We start from the raw sequence: 14,904 nt of genomic DNA, 5'->3' as shown, positions 1-14,904 counted from the left end.
CGAGCATATATGTTACCTAATAAAATAGATGTAAATAAGACAAAACTGAGAAGACACAATAAAACCTTTCAACTACAACTCTCTATATAGGCATTTCAACTTATTTATTTCAATTAGATGTAGATCAAACTGGAAAATGCTTTAAAATTTAAATATGCACTCTAAATGAGTTTGATGTAGTGAACATATGTTGAATATATATAAAACACCATAGAATATGTATTAATTTCAAGTTTGCATGTACTACTTACAAAGGTTGACCAGATACCTGGAATTGCTGCAGTACAAGATGAAGCCCCTGGATGAAAAATTCAAAGTCCCTACACCTTCCTCTACTTTCTAGATTTATCTCCCACCATACTTTTCTACATATATGTACTGCTAACTGATCTTCATATGAACCCTACATTCTCAGCTCAGATCCCTCCTTGGTATATGTTTTCCTACTAAATCATACATATCTCAAGACTTTGTGTACTCAAGGACAATGTCTACTCTCTCCATTCTTCTAGATTACTTGTTTGTTAACTATTATTAGTAGTATATGATGTATGTGTATCAGTGTGCATGTGCTACCTGTGCAGAAGTCGGAGGACAGCTTTGTGGAGTTGTTCCTCTCCGTCCTCCTTTCCATGGGATTGAACTCAGGTCGTCAGCCTTATATGGCAGTCCCTTTCACCACCTGAGCCATCTCACTAGCCCCCCATATTATTTTTCCCACCTGTCTTGAACTAGTTTTGTGTCAAACTTTCTCTTTGATAGACTGTAAGAGCTCCTGAAGATTTAATTTTTTTTCTTGTTTGTTTGCTCCCAGAGCCCAGTAAATACTCTAAAATGGTTATTGACTCAGATTGGACATTATTTAAATGAGTATATTCCATTGGATTGGCCTGGGGGATATCATATTTTTTTCTAGGGTATCCAGGTACTCAAGAACCATGTTAGAGGGGGAGCAGAGTTATATGAAGATGTCTCCATAATTGCTAACAAAAATCAGGAGATTGTGAAAAACAAGGCCTGCTTTGGGCATCGTTACGAATGTGACTGGCGTCATGTAGACACATCATGAAGTAATTAGTTAGGGATTCTGACTGTTTACCCAGAGATAGATTTGCCTCCCACTTAAGCAACTGGGGTGGGTGACTTTGTTGATGGAAACTTTTGATAATGAGGTCACTCCTTGGGGGAAATTTTCATTATGCAGTTTTTGAAGAATTCTGTTTTGTATTTCTTTGACTAATATTTATCTTAGTAGGTAGTTTAGCTGTTGGCAGAGCAAATGTTTGGGATATCTTCGTAAATGATGGTGATGTGTTAGAAAAGTTATTCTGGACCTGCTGTTTCTGGTGACTGATATCCTGCTCATTTGTGCTGGATTGTCATAGTAAAACCTGCGTGTAGGAAAATACTTATCCTTTTGTTCTCCGCAGCAGGATATAAACTTTATATTCTACTTTAGTTTGTTCCCCAAACTAGATTAGGTGATTAACTAGCCATTTATAAGAAGATGGACAAAACTGTCATGGTTTCATTTTGTTAGAAATCACCCATCTATCGGGAGACCTTTCCAACTGACCCCAACTCATAAAAACAGAGAGTGAAATAAGGGCCAACTCTATAAATTTACCAACGGAGATAAGATTGATTGAACAGGTTGAAAGTACTATAACTTGAGGACAGCCAGCTGATGCCGTTGGAGATTTGATTTATTTCAAAGCTAGATCTAATTTAGTTGCAAGCATAGTCTGAATTATTCAAGAAAGTTGAGTTGTGTAATGTTGCTGAGAAGTACCAGCCATTTACAATATCTGAAAGATATGGGCCCAAGAGATCAATTGACCAGATTTGGAGATGGGCAATACTGACATACACCTCTCTCCTAACTGTCAATAAGAAGAGGGGAGAGAGGAGGCTAGATTCTAGGATGGATCTGAGCTGTACAACCTGGCTTGTCTACACCATGGGGAATTACAGACTAGCGATCCTCTGGAAACGGTGTGCATTAATTTTGCTTGACTTTTGGTCCTCCTGCATAAAGGGCATTGACTTGAACACCGGGAATGCAAAGTGGAGTAAGACATGGTCTCTTGTCTCAATAGGCTCACAGGTTTTCTGGAAAGGCAAAAGTAACAACTATCATAGAATTCTATACATAATATAATGGCAGTGCACACGAGGGACCAAGAGGAAGACCAGGTAACTGGGTTTCAGTGCATTAGGGACACATCCTTGAGATGTTCCTGCTTATACCAAATCTTAAAGGAAGAGGGGTACACAAAGGGGTTTGGAAAGTGTCCAAAGAAAAAGGACTTCTAATGTGGGATTGATGAATAAACTTAATGAATAAAGAAACTGTTTTGAACCTATATCAGGGCAAAACTTAGTTAGGCGGGGAAAACTAAACTGAATGCTGGGAGAAAGAAGGGCAGAGTCAGAGAGAAGACATGGAGTCCCGCCGGAGATAGATGATGGAACTTTTCCCAGTAAGCTACTGCCATATGGCGATACACAGATTAATAGTGATGGATTAAATTAAAATGTAAGAGTTAGCCAATAAGAAGCTAGAGCTGATGGGCCAAGCAGTGATTTAAATAATATAGCTTCTGTGTTATTATTTTGGGGCTGGGCAGCCGGAAACCAACAAGCAATCTTCCTTCAACAGACGTCAGGCCAGGTCTCTGCAGGAAATGATGGGCGTAGACTGTGAAGAACATTGCAGATTGGGCAATCTGGATGGCACAGTCAGATTTGCATTTACAGTCAGTTCCTTTTCTTCTCACAGTAGTAGAGAAGGGGCTGAAATTGTCAAGGCTAAAGCCAGTAAGACAGTCCAGAAGGAAATCACAAGGCCTTGACAGTACAGAAGGGAGGAACATAGAAGGGATGAATTTGTGGTATTTTCATGCAGAATCAGAATGGATCCAGTAACCAATTGGATGTGGGTAAGGAGGGGTCAAGGAAAGAAAGCTGAGTGTGAGGAGCAGATGAAGTTCTAAGTGAGTTTGTATTGGCGTGAGCATGGCCATGTCAAGGATCCCAGGACCCTAGACCCAAGATAGCAAGATCAGGCTAAGAAGAATGGGCTTCCAACAGTCCAAGCATAGATGTGGATGGTGTATGCAGAGAGATCATCTGTAGCTTCCTCTTCCCAGATGACTGCAGCCTTAGACTACCCCCCGATCCTGAGGCTGCTCCCCATCCTGAGATTGTCCCCTATCCCTCCCCCATCCTGAGACTGCCCCCTTATCCCGAGACTGCCCCTTATCCTGAGACTGCCCCTTATCCTGAGAGTTCTCTCCTGCAATGATACTCTAAAAAGATTAGTTACCTGCCTCCTTCTCATTCCTGCTGTATATAATAGATGTCCTGAGCTTCTGGGCATCTTCTGTGGTGATTCCATCAGAGAGCACAGCCCATCCAATCTCTGCTTTTTAGTATTTGTGTCCGTTGTTTTCCTTATTCCCTGTCTCCCCAGTCAGATCAATCCCAAAGTCATGCTGGTTGAAGTTGAGGCTAATTCTAAGACGTCTGGATTGACTCATTGAAATAGCATTATTTAACAACAAAGAAAGACAAAGATTAGCTTGTTAGTCTGTTTTTGGAGAAGGATGAAGGTAAAGTAAGAGTTATTAAAGAATTGATGTTTGAATGTGGGAACTTGGCAAGCCTGTGAGATTGTAGGAGAGCAGGAGGCATAGCAAGTGAGGCTGTGAATTTCCCAGTTACTGATAGATAACACGGACACACATCAGCAAGGGCACAGCGAGTTTGATTGGGTGGTTATCCTGGAATGTGGCACACCACAGTTAGAGTGAGTCTTTCTCTGTGCAGTCAGGATAGAGACCTTGGTCTTGTGGAACACATTAGGAATAAATGGAGCAAAATCCTGAAGATAACTGATACAGGGCCTCACTTATAGTAGGTGCTTGATAAATATTATTAAAATTTATTTCCACTGGAGGAGTCCTGGGTACTCAAATAAAAAACAAAGTGGACAGTTATGATTCCTGTTTCTGAGGCAGCATGGCCGGTTGTCTCACTTTCCTGCTACTGTGGCTTCCCCACCAAGACAGACGGTGCCCTAGTGAACTGGTGACCCGATGGAAACCACTGGAGTCAATGGAAGAAGTCTTTTTGATTAAGTCTACAGTGGTCAAAGAGGAGGCCATGTAATTATCTGCACATCTGATTTGAGCTAGAAGTCAAGGTTTTGCATGTTTAATTGAAGGCTCAGACCACAAGAACAAAACTCTGAGGTCAAATCTAGGATTCGTGGTTGACACTTTGTGACCTCAGGAAAGCATTTCCCCATTCCCAGTTGCCAAATCATATGGCAGCCATGACAAAATATGCCTCTTCGACTGTGGTGGGAATGAAGTGGACTCATTAGTGTGAACCCTTTTTTTAATGTTTTTGTTTGTTTGTTTGTTTTTTAATTTTTCGAGACAGGGTTTCTCTGTAGCTTTTGGTTCCTGTCCTGGAACTAGCTCTTGTAGACCAGGCTGGCCTCAAACTCACAGAGATTCACCTGCCTCTGCCTCCCGAGTGCTGGGATTAAAGACATGTGCCACCACCGCCCGGCTTGGTGTGAACCTTTACTTTGCAGTGTGATCACTGCAAGTGATTACAACCATGTCTGAAGGCACCTCTGGGAGGCAACTCAGTAACTCTAATAGTCTGAAAGATCCAAGAAATAGAGATTAAACATGTTTGGCTTGATGGTGGAGTCTATTTCAGAGGGTGTGGCCATCCAAGGCAGTAATCTGGGACCTGGATCATCTGTCCAGGTCCTGTAAGAGCCCAGGACAGCACCCTTCTTCACCTGCTTCCTCTTGGTCCTCCTTGTGTCTTCTAAGATTGAACGACTTTTCTCCTCAGACACAGGCTTTCATGGAGGAAGTCCCCCATTGTACCTTTCTCTTCAAATGCACTGCTCTTGGGGTGCACTTCTTCAAGGGGGCAATCTTTCAGGGTTATGGGTCTGGACCTATACTTTGGATCTGTGTTGTCTGAGGTTTCTGTCCTGACTGGTTCCCGCAATTATTAGTCCCAAAGAAATCACACAGAGGTCTACATTAACTATAAACTGATTGGCCTATTAGCTCAGGCTTCTTAGTAACTCTTATAATTTATATTAGCCCATTATTCTTGTCTAACTTGCTTCTTCTGTGGCAGGCTCACAACTGCAGAGGAATGGGCTTCCTCCTTCCCAGAATTCTCCTGCTCCCATTGAGCCACCTCTACTTCCTGTCTGGTTGTCCTGCCTATGCTTCCTGCCTAACTACTGGTCAATCAGTGTTTACTTAAAATATAATTGACAAAATACAAACCATGGCCCCACACCAGATCTGTATCTCGGTCTCATACCTAAAGATCTAGTTCAGGCATCAGGGGGAATAAGAGATGTGTTCCTTCCTTGAGACGGAATTCCTTGAAGAAATTGAGACATTTCTCTGAGACAGGTGGGCAAACTTCCCAGCTGAGCTAGGGCCACAGCTCTGCACACCTCTGGCTGCCCCTGCTGAGGTAGAAGGCTCTTCTGAGACCCATGGTGAAGGCTTCTAGCTGCTGGAATCTTCCTGAGGTGGTGCTCACCCAGGACTCTATAGCACATCCTGGCAAAGCTCTCCCTCCATACACCAGTTGGGGAGCTGAGACATTTTCTGTAAACCAGCAAATGACACCCTTTGGTCAGATAAAACCCTTATCTGGCTCCCTCACATGATAGATAGCATTGCCACTGAAGACATTACTCACTGATTAAGGGAAGACAATTGTCACTGCAAGTAAGATAACAGTCTTCTAGGAAAATAACCAGGAGCACTTTTTCTGTTTTCAAACAAACAAATGAAGAAGGATACTTAAAAGCAGCCCCACACTAGCTCAGAACTGAGTATAAAAGAGGGCTATTTATTTAGGGGTAGACTCACAGATCGCAATCCTCTGCTGGAATGGGGAACAGCAACAAAACCCCACAGCCAGGAAAGAGGCCAGACACATGCTTTACATTGGCATAATAGTATAAGAGGCCATGCCCAAGTGGGTGGGTAACTTAAAGACTACTGGTGATAGGAATTCTTACGGCCCCTCCCCCTTTTGTTTAAATAAGAAAGTTCTAAGCCTAATACAAAGTTATATACAATAAGAACAAATATCAGGTATAAAAATTAGAACTACAACCAGCATAAACAATATCAAGCAAGAAATGTTTCAATAATTATCCTATCCTAATGAATTTAAGTCTTGTATATAAATAACTTGGTCAAGTTATGAGAGGAAAGTAACTGCAACTATCTAGTCTTCAACCCCATCGAAAACCCGAAGAAGGGAAATAATATTATTTGAGTAAGAAGGAAGTACAATCAAGCAACTTCCAAAACGTGTAAAAATGACAGAGACAACTGGCTTCCTGGGCAATCACCCAAAGTCTCATTTGGAGCAACCAACTTTGGCTAAGGCCTAGAGTAACTGACAAACCATTTTCAGAGGCAGAAAACTTTTCAAAACCATCTTACAATGTCTTGATAAGATTTGACAGTATTTTTTCTTGTATCCTGCTTGTCCTCTCCGGACATCATGCATTTTGTCAGTGGTCAATGCATGGGCAGTTTCTTGCCCAAAGGTCAGTTTTGCCAGGAAGAAAACAAGCTTCAAGTGGAGTGTCTTTGGTGTTCAACATTCTCTTGGGAATAGATTGGTGCTGCCAGGAACAATTGTGTCTCACTTCAACATAACCCTAAGTTATTTAAATGCCATATTCTACAGCTCTTTGAAGTGGTTGAAGATCACCTATCTATGCAGAATATAATCTCTATGTATCTAAAGAACCTGATTAGTTCTTATATAGGTTATAATACCTATATAACTTAAAGACTAAGACTTCATAAACAACTGTGCAACAAATGAGGACAATGATCTCAAAATGTAAACAATGTATAAGTACCTTGATCAGGGGTAGAAATGTATATTGCAGTGTGATAAATATATATACAAAATGTCTTAAGCAGAGGTAGAAGCATGTGTAGATGAAAATAGCTCACAAGTATTCACTCTATTACTCACTAATATTATTAATGTGAGTAAGCTCACACTAATCTAATATCCCATCCAATTTTAAATTTTTTGACTGTGAAGGAACTAAGCATAGAGAACATAGACATACTAATTTGATAGAATCTTGCCCATTAGCAGAGATTGTCTTTTGTGCTCCAGTTTAACTACATTAAAACACATTGAGCAGATGTGTTCATCACTTGATCAAAATATCCATTACAATGAATATTATAAATATTTATCAATATAGTGTCATACCCTTCAAAGTGATAAGTGATAAATTATTAGATTTAGAGCCAGCATTCCCATAGAGAAGAGCTAAATGTGTGTTGGGTGATTAATAAAATACCATTGGGCTCCTCTTGGCTGTAGGTTTTCTGAAGTACTTGTTTTATACATAAGTAACAATATATCTGGGCAAGGAATTTTGTGTCATCCATTAGTAATTGTTTGGGGTTTTGTACCAAAAATCTGAGGTTGTGCAAGTTGGAGGAGGTAATCCAGAAACCTCAGAACATTTTATATCTTTAAAAAGGACATAAGCTAGGGAATAAGAGAACTCACTAGCGGCACTCTCAGAAAAACAGTTCTGAAGATGTTAGGTCTGACATCTTGCTGAGAAAGACACGTTTTGGGGGAGGGCTTCCTGTAGTGCTGCCTTTGTTCTGTGTGTGCACAGGGAACTCTTGCAGTTGAGTCAGCCATGGAAGAGTATCAGTACGGATTTACAGAAAGACTCTGACTGATACTCGTCGGCTGCTGAAAGGACCCTTGACGGGATACAGGATTCTTTCTTGATTCAGAGTCTGAGGAGGAATGTATTAATCATTACTATATTGGCTGATATTGGGGTAGATTTCTAAGGGCATCTAAGAATTGATTCACTCATCCCTAATTTCCACAACAATGCTGGGTGGCTTGGGGCTGCACTGGATGGGAGTCCAGGAGTCACTAAGTTGTCCTTAAGGGAAGAAAACAACGATAGGAGCCATAGACCAGGAAGCTAGAGCTTGTAGGAAACCTTGTGGAGAGAATTCAGTAGTGAAGGGAGAGGGGATGGCAATGTTGGGGAGCAGAATAGGATTACCAAAACGTGGACTGCTGGTGACCTGTTAAGCATTCAGCTTGCTTTGCTCAGTTTAGCACCGACAGCCACAGGTGACTGGGCAGGTGTGAGAACACTGTACCTGTCACTCAGCTGGGACAGAAAAGCCTGCGTCCTGCTGGAATGAGACCAGGGCTGAAGGGAAGCTATGAATGTAGCTATTTGATAAAACAGAACTCTGTATCAGATCAGGTAAGAGCTGTCCATCTGGAAATGTCCATGACATTGCTGTCCATCTGGACCTATGTGTGAGCCAGATCACCAGAGATTCTAAGTGCTGAGTGGAAGGAACCCCAAGCCGTCTGGTTTACTGGGTCCCATGGAGTATTTGGATCTTCTTTGAAGCTGGGTCTGCATTTCCAGGTAAAAAGTAATCTAATCAAGGAAGTCTGTCAGAAGCAAACCATGCATTTTCCCAGAAATGTGAGCACACAGGGAAAGGTGGCTGCTGTGTGGGAGAATGAGGTGTTCTTTATCTACACACATAAGGCATTTGAGGATCCCACCCATCTTACGACCGTGCCTCTGAGACAGGAGTGATAAGTGCCTGCCATTCCAACCATGGGTCTCTTGTCCCAGGGGACACCTTCTAGCTAATGAAGTGTCTTTGTACATTTTCTCTGCTTTTAAGGAGGGGAGGCTTCAGAGCTTGAGAGACTCATGGTCAATTGAGAAAGCCAAGGGAAACACATCTCTTATCACCCAAATGCCCTTTCCTGTGGATGGAAGAGGTCTTTGTGTCTTTAGACTTCCAGTCCTATTTGTGTGTTATTCTCAGAGCTAGATGTGCTAAGGTAGAGAGGAGGCTGGGTGGTAGAACAGGGAAGGAGCCCTACCCAGGTGGCACAAAGAGCCTGTCTGACTAAAGAAATGCCCTCGGGCTTGACACGTGACTCAAGTGCTTTATCCTTGCTGTGTCCTTTCTGGGTAATCTCAGAAGATCCCTCCTTAGGAAGCAGGACCCCGGGGCTCATCGCATTCAGTTATACAAATGGAACCCAAGAGGCAACAAGCATTTGCTCACTAGGCAGAAGTCAGAGCTGGGACCCCTCCCCTCAGGGAAGGGTAGAGCCCTCCAAACTCCAGCAGAGAGAGTTCTCCATTGTCAATCTGAACTCACTGCTCCAGTGGGCTGGGTGCTTTTGGTGTTACTGGAGTAGAAGGTTTAGAACCCGGGCTCTGGTACCACTAACAAGCTAAGATACACATTCTCAATAAGTCAGTTTGAAAATACATAACAGTGGAAAGAAGAAGAGGGAGACTTCTTCAATATGACCAGATTGAGAAGAGGGGAACAAAGGTCCTGGCACGAGGTTTAGCTTTAAACAGAGGGCAAGAGATACCACAGCTAAGCAGTCCCCCAGTCAAGGAGGTATTATGGCTTCTCTTTTGGTGCTGTAGCAGAAACTCAATCCAGCCTTGTATTAGGAGGTCTCTATAGCACAGAGCTGATGTTTGGAAGGGTAGGGTCTGTGGTAGTTCTGGAAAATGCTGTCATGTGATCTTAGGTCTTTAGCCTTGAGCTCTGTGGGTCCCACAGAGGACAGCATGTATCCTCACCCTAATCATAAGCTTCCAAACCCATGGGCCCATCTGTGTTGAGACATGGAATAAGGGAATCTTTGAGATGGTCCTTTGAGCTCCTTTGGGACCACAGGAAGCTGTGTATCAGTCTGTGCAGAATTCAGCACTTTCTTGCTAGGGTTTTCATCATTTCTATCTCTCTACAGTTTGTAGTTTCACAGCTTGTAGCTTCCCTGGCTCCGAGTGGAGCCAAAGATGTCTCAGTGCCTTTGGGTTTTGGTCATGTCCCTAAGGAGTAGTAGCAGGTGCCAGGGCTCTTCTGGTACTCCTTCAAGCATCCTCCTTCCTGTTGAGCATCCCTTTCATGGCATTGGGAAGGCTTTTCTAGCTTTATTTACATAAAGCCACCATTCTGAAAAGCACAGGTTCAAGTCACAATAATCAAAAGTTGCTCTGAGAAAAATGGCCCATGGGATAAAAACTATTCTACACCAAAGGACAACCAGAGCTAGAGCGTCATTTTAACGGCAAAAAGAGATTCATTAGGACTGTTGCAACGGGGGAAAGAGAGTGTAGTGTAGACCTGGGCTGGGATCAGGGTCCTGCATGGACAAGGAAGAATCTGGGGAGCATGGTGGGTGCCAGAGAATTGAACAAGGCTGACAGGAAATATTGGGAGTCATGAAGGTTCTAGGCACATGCACCTACCAGGATTCTTGCTGATGATAAGGTGGAACACTGCACCTCACCTGGATGAGGTACCTGATTAGACATTAGGTGAGCAGATTGCCCAGCTGAGCAGAATCCTTGCTGAAGCTTGATTTTTATCAAGAAGCAAAAGGGCTGGGACAGGAATTGGGACATCTGCTAAAACCTTTGTCCCTTTGCACTATGACAGTGTTATTTGGTTCCTTTTGGGTCCACAAGCCAATTTTTACAGGAGAGCAGTCTTAGAGATGGAAAGGGAATAATAGAAAATGTCAAATTCTGTGTGCTGCCAGTTCTTTTGGGGGGCCACTTGGCCGCTTGTTCGTTTCTTGGCTGCTCAACCCAAAAATAATCACACAGAAACTGTATTAATTAAATCACTGCTTGGCCCACTAGCTCTAGCTTCTTATTAGCTAACTCTTACATCTTAATTTAACCCATGAGGTCCTGGCCTATCAGCAAAGTTTCAGCGCTTCTGTCTCTGGTGGCGGCTCCATGGCTTCTCCTTGACTCCACCTTCTTCCTTTCAGTATTCAGTTTAGTTTTCCCTGTCTAGTTAAGTTCTGCCCTGCTATAGGTCCAAAGCAGTTTCTTTATTCATTAATGGTAATCACAGCATACAGATGGGAATCCCACATAAGCCAGTCCTGCCCTGCACTTTGCCCCAGACCTGGGTTATGGGCTTCTGCCCATGGAGAAATGAGCAAGTTGGAGGCAAAAGAGGTCTATCTTTAATAGTGAAATATGGGTTAGGAGTTGCACTAGGTGTTTCCATGGTTGGATTGGTTTAAGTAAATCCTGCCGGCATGCACTATCACAACCAACTGGATTGATTTAAGAATGGCAAGCAAAGCCAAGCTCCCTGGCACTAATAAACCACTGCTTTGCCGAGAGGTCATCTGCATCCTGAGTCCTGGGTTGGAAATCTCTAAAAATGCTTCCAGTGAAGAGTTTCTTGTCATCATTAGACAGCCATGTTTACAGGTGTCAGCAAACAGATCCCATGTTTACTGGGATGTCGTTCAGAAAGTCCCCTTGCCAATGACACAGGCCGTCAGGACCAGGAGCTCTCTCCTCCTTCCATCTCAGACAGGCAGACTCAACCTCAGACTGGAAGGTCAGCTCCACCACCTAGTGGCAGCATGCCCACAGTTCGAGCAAGTTTGCCCTGCTGAGTTAGTCAGCTGAGGCTCTTAGCGATGCAAAACCGAACTAAGACGGGGGAAGTAGATGTTATAAGATAAATGTGGCGTTTGTGTTCCAGCTCCGTGCCAATCCGTTCCTTCCACAAATAGTGGCTGCGCGTGCTAGTCAGTGTTCTAAAAGTGAAACATATGTTTTCCAATGTGTCCTATCTGTGACTATAAAAAGATGCCTGTTATAAAACTTGGGATGATTCATATTTTAGGGAGTAAGATGTAGGATTCGATAATGCATAAAAATGTATGGTGGGGCCAGAAAGCTGAGTTGCATCTTTGGCTCAGTGGGTTGCAGACTGGCTTGGTCTGTGGTGGAGCCTTTTGTGCAGAAGCCACAGTGCGGGGTGAGTGGGCAAGAGCTCTCCCAGTTCCCAAGATGTAGGTGCAGAAAGGGTCACAACTCTCTATTTACAAACTGAAAGCACAATCTAAATGATGAAATGTCCCTGTCAGAAACATTATTTAATATATATTATATATAATCTCACGTTTGGACTTTTTTTGTGCTGTTAGAAAGGGTAGCAGGGAATAAAGAGCCTCCTTTTCAGCTCCCATGGGATGTGGATTACCCCACTTCTAGAATTAAAAAACTTGGACTTGAATGTCACCTCCTCTGGCACGCTTCCTAATCGTTGAAGATCTCGCTTCTGCCTCACCTTCTTTTAGCTGAGTTATTTTTTTTTTCTAAAAATGCAAAAAACTTAAAATCTGTAGGGAAAAAAAATCCTTTTATATCTCCTTCACACCCAAAGAACCTTGAACCCCAAGAGGACACAACATGATACCCCACTTAACATCCCCCCTTTTCTTGCATGTTTAAGTATATATATACACATACACTTTGGGGGGGGGGGCTCTAATGGTGTCACACTTAGCTGTAATATTTTCTTTTAAAATCAGTTTTAAGTTAGACACGGTGACTTGCCTGTAAGTCTAGCATTTGCGATGTTGATGCTGCCTCACCAGTGTGAGTTTGAGGCCAACTTGGCTACATAATGAATTCCAAGCAAATTGCATCTGAGGTGAGACCCTGTTTCAAAGAACTAAAACCAAACCAAACTAAAGCAAAACAACAACAAAAAATACCCCACTCATTTGTTGAGCTATAATTTAGGTATAACTAAACATCTATTTGAGTTTGTGTACAGCTTGATCAGTTTCAATAAACACCCATCTTGTGAAAGAAGCACCCCAACCGAGCCACCTCCGCCCCATCTCCATGCAGACATAATTCATTTTTTTTTGTCACCACTTTTTTTTATTATTTTATTTTGGTTTTCTTCAAGACAGGGTTTCTCTGTGCAGCCCTATCTGTCCTGGAACTCTGTGGGCATACACACACCTTTAATCTCTGCACTTGGGAGACAGAGGCAGGCAGATCTCTGAGTTAGTGGCCAGCCTGGTCTACAGAGTGAGTTTCAGGACAGTCAGGGCTACACAGAGAAACTCTGTCTCAAAAAACCTAAAACCAAACCAACCCAAAAAAGTTGTTATCACTATTTAATTAGGCCTTTCTATAACAAAATTCATTAAATGGAATTTCATGTTGTACTATCTTCAGTATCTGATCTCTCTGGGTCACTGTAATTTTCTAGATTTGTTAGTCTTTTCATTTCTTTCTACTGTTGGACAATTGTATGGATACGCCATGATTGAATATACATCCGACCCCCGTCAATGTCCCGTCAAGCTAGGGCTGCTGGGAATTTTTGTGTGAACTTCCATTTTCAGTTTTCTTCCTTGGAAAACTGCTGGTCAGTGGCTCACTGCACATCTGTTCTCTTTAGTGACCTTGCCGTTCTCAGCTGCCCCCAGCAGTGCCTGAGACCTGCAGCTGCTCCACATCTTTCCAAGCCCCCTTTGCTTAACTTGGTTTTTCAAAGAGGCATCCTACTGGCTCTAGCCACTGCCCCAAAGCATCGAGCACCTTTTCCTGTTCCAGAGTCAGCGAGCCATCTTGTGCTCCCGTGGCTGCTGTTAGCTAATTGGGTAGTTTTTTTTTTTTTTTTTGTTTTGTTTTGTCTCGTCTTGCTGTGTCACTTAAATTTGTGACACACAATAACCACATAACTGTTGTGACACTGGCTTAGGACGTCTATCTAGGGGTGTTGAGAAGTGGGTTTTCTTTGATTTTGCAACGATCGTGTGTTTTGCTTATACCGTGACCGCCTCTTTCGTGAACACAAATTCATGGGAGCAAACTGTGTCACCAAGTGCTTGCTTCTGCTTCACTTCCAAACTGATTTCTCTTAAATATGTCCACTTGTCTCCTAACTTGAAATATAAATTATATTGTTTTTATTATAAAATCTATTCATTTATGTGTGCGTGAGTGTGTGTGTGTGTGTGTGTGTGTGTGTGTGTGTGTGTATGCAGTGTACCTGTGCATGTCACACTGAGCAGGTGGAGGTCTGAGAACAACTTGCAGGAACTGTGTATCTCCCTTGTGTGGGTTCCGTGAATTGAACTCAAGTCATCAGGCTTGGCAGCAGGCCCCTTTGCCTGCTGAGCTACTTCATTGGCTCCTATTCTTTTATTTTAGAAGTGATTTCAAACTTCTGCGATTTAGAAACTGGGGCACAGAGTGAAAAACACCGTCAGTTCCTCATCCTCTCCTTTCACAGGACGGTTCCTTTTCCGCCCAGATTTGCATGCTTGCGAAGTGTTGGTTTTTATCTGAATTCAGTTTGCATATCTTCTGAGCCGCAATTAGAACAAGGTCTCACACAGCCCTAGCTGTGTATTAAGCCGAGCAGTCCTGCTCTTGAGGTTCAGGAGAAAATCCTCCAAGAAATTCTACACACATTATACCAGGAAGGTGGCCAGGCAAACCTCAGGATGCCCTAAAGGATAGGATGGTCAGAGCTTGTACTTGCCTTTCTCTTAAGTCTTAATTTGGTTTTCATTTTTCAGTTCAGTAATTTTTATTATTTTTGAGTAAGTAAGCCCAAAAAGTCCAACGTGAGTGTTAATTTTATCTTTTTCTTTTACTTCAATATTTTTGAACACCAGAGGCGAGCAATGCAAAGACTGATTCCCAGGCCTCCTCCCCAGACAGTCAGTTCCACGCCAATGCAAAAGGACTAGGAGGAAAAGAGGCCTCTGGAAGGGGCAAGAATGCTGCAGCCCAGGTGCAGACCAGCCACAGTTGATCACCTTTCCTTGTGATTGCCGGAGATACAGGTTCCTGACAGTGCCCCCTGGACTTCCCACTGAGAAGCAGACCCCAGCTTCTGAGAGCACGGCCCTGAGAGACGGGGGTGGGGAGCATGCTCCTAGGTCCTATTGAATGTCCTCTATGAGGACTTTCAGGTC

This window comes from Microtus oregoni, unplaced genomic scaffold (assembly GCF_018167655.1).
Source record: "Microtus oregoni isolate MIOR12 unplaced genomic scaffold, Mior012 000020F_ref0000438, whole genome shotgun sequence".
Taxonomy (NCBI): Eukaryota; Metazoa; Chordata; class Mammalia; order Rodentia; family Cricetidae; genus Microtus; species Microtus oregoni.
The sequence above is the reverse complement of the archived record's forward strand: the minus strand, read 5'-3'. Positions refer to the sequence as shown.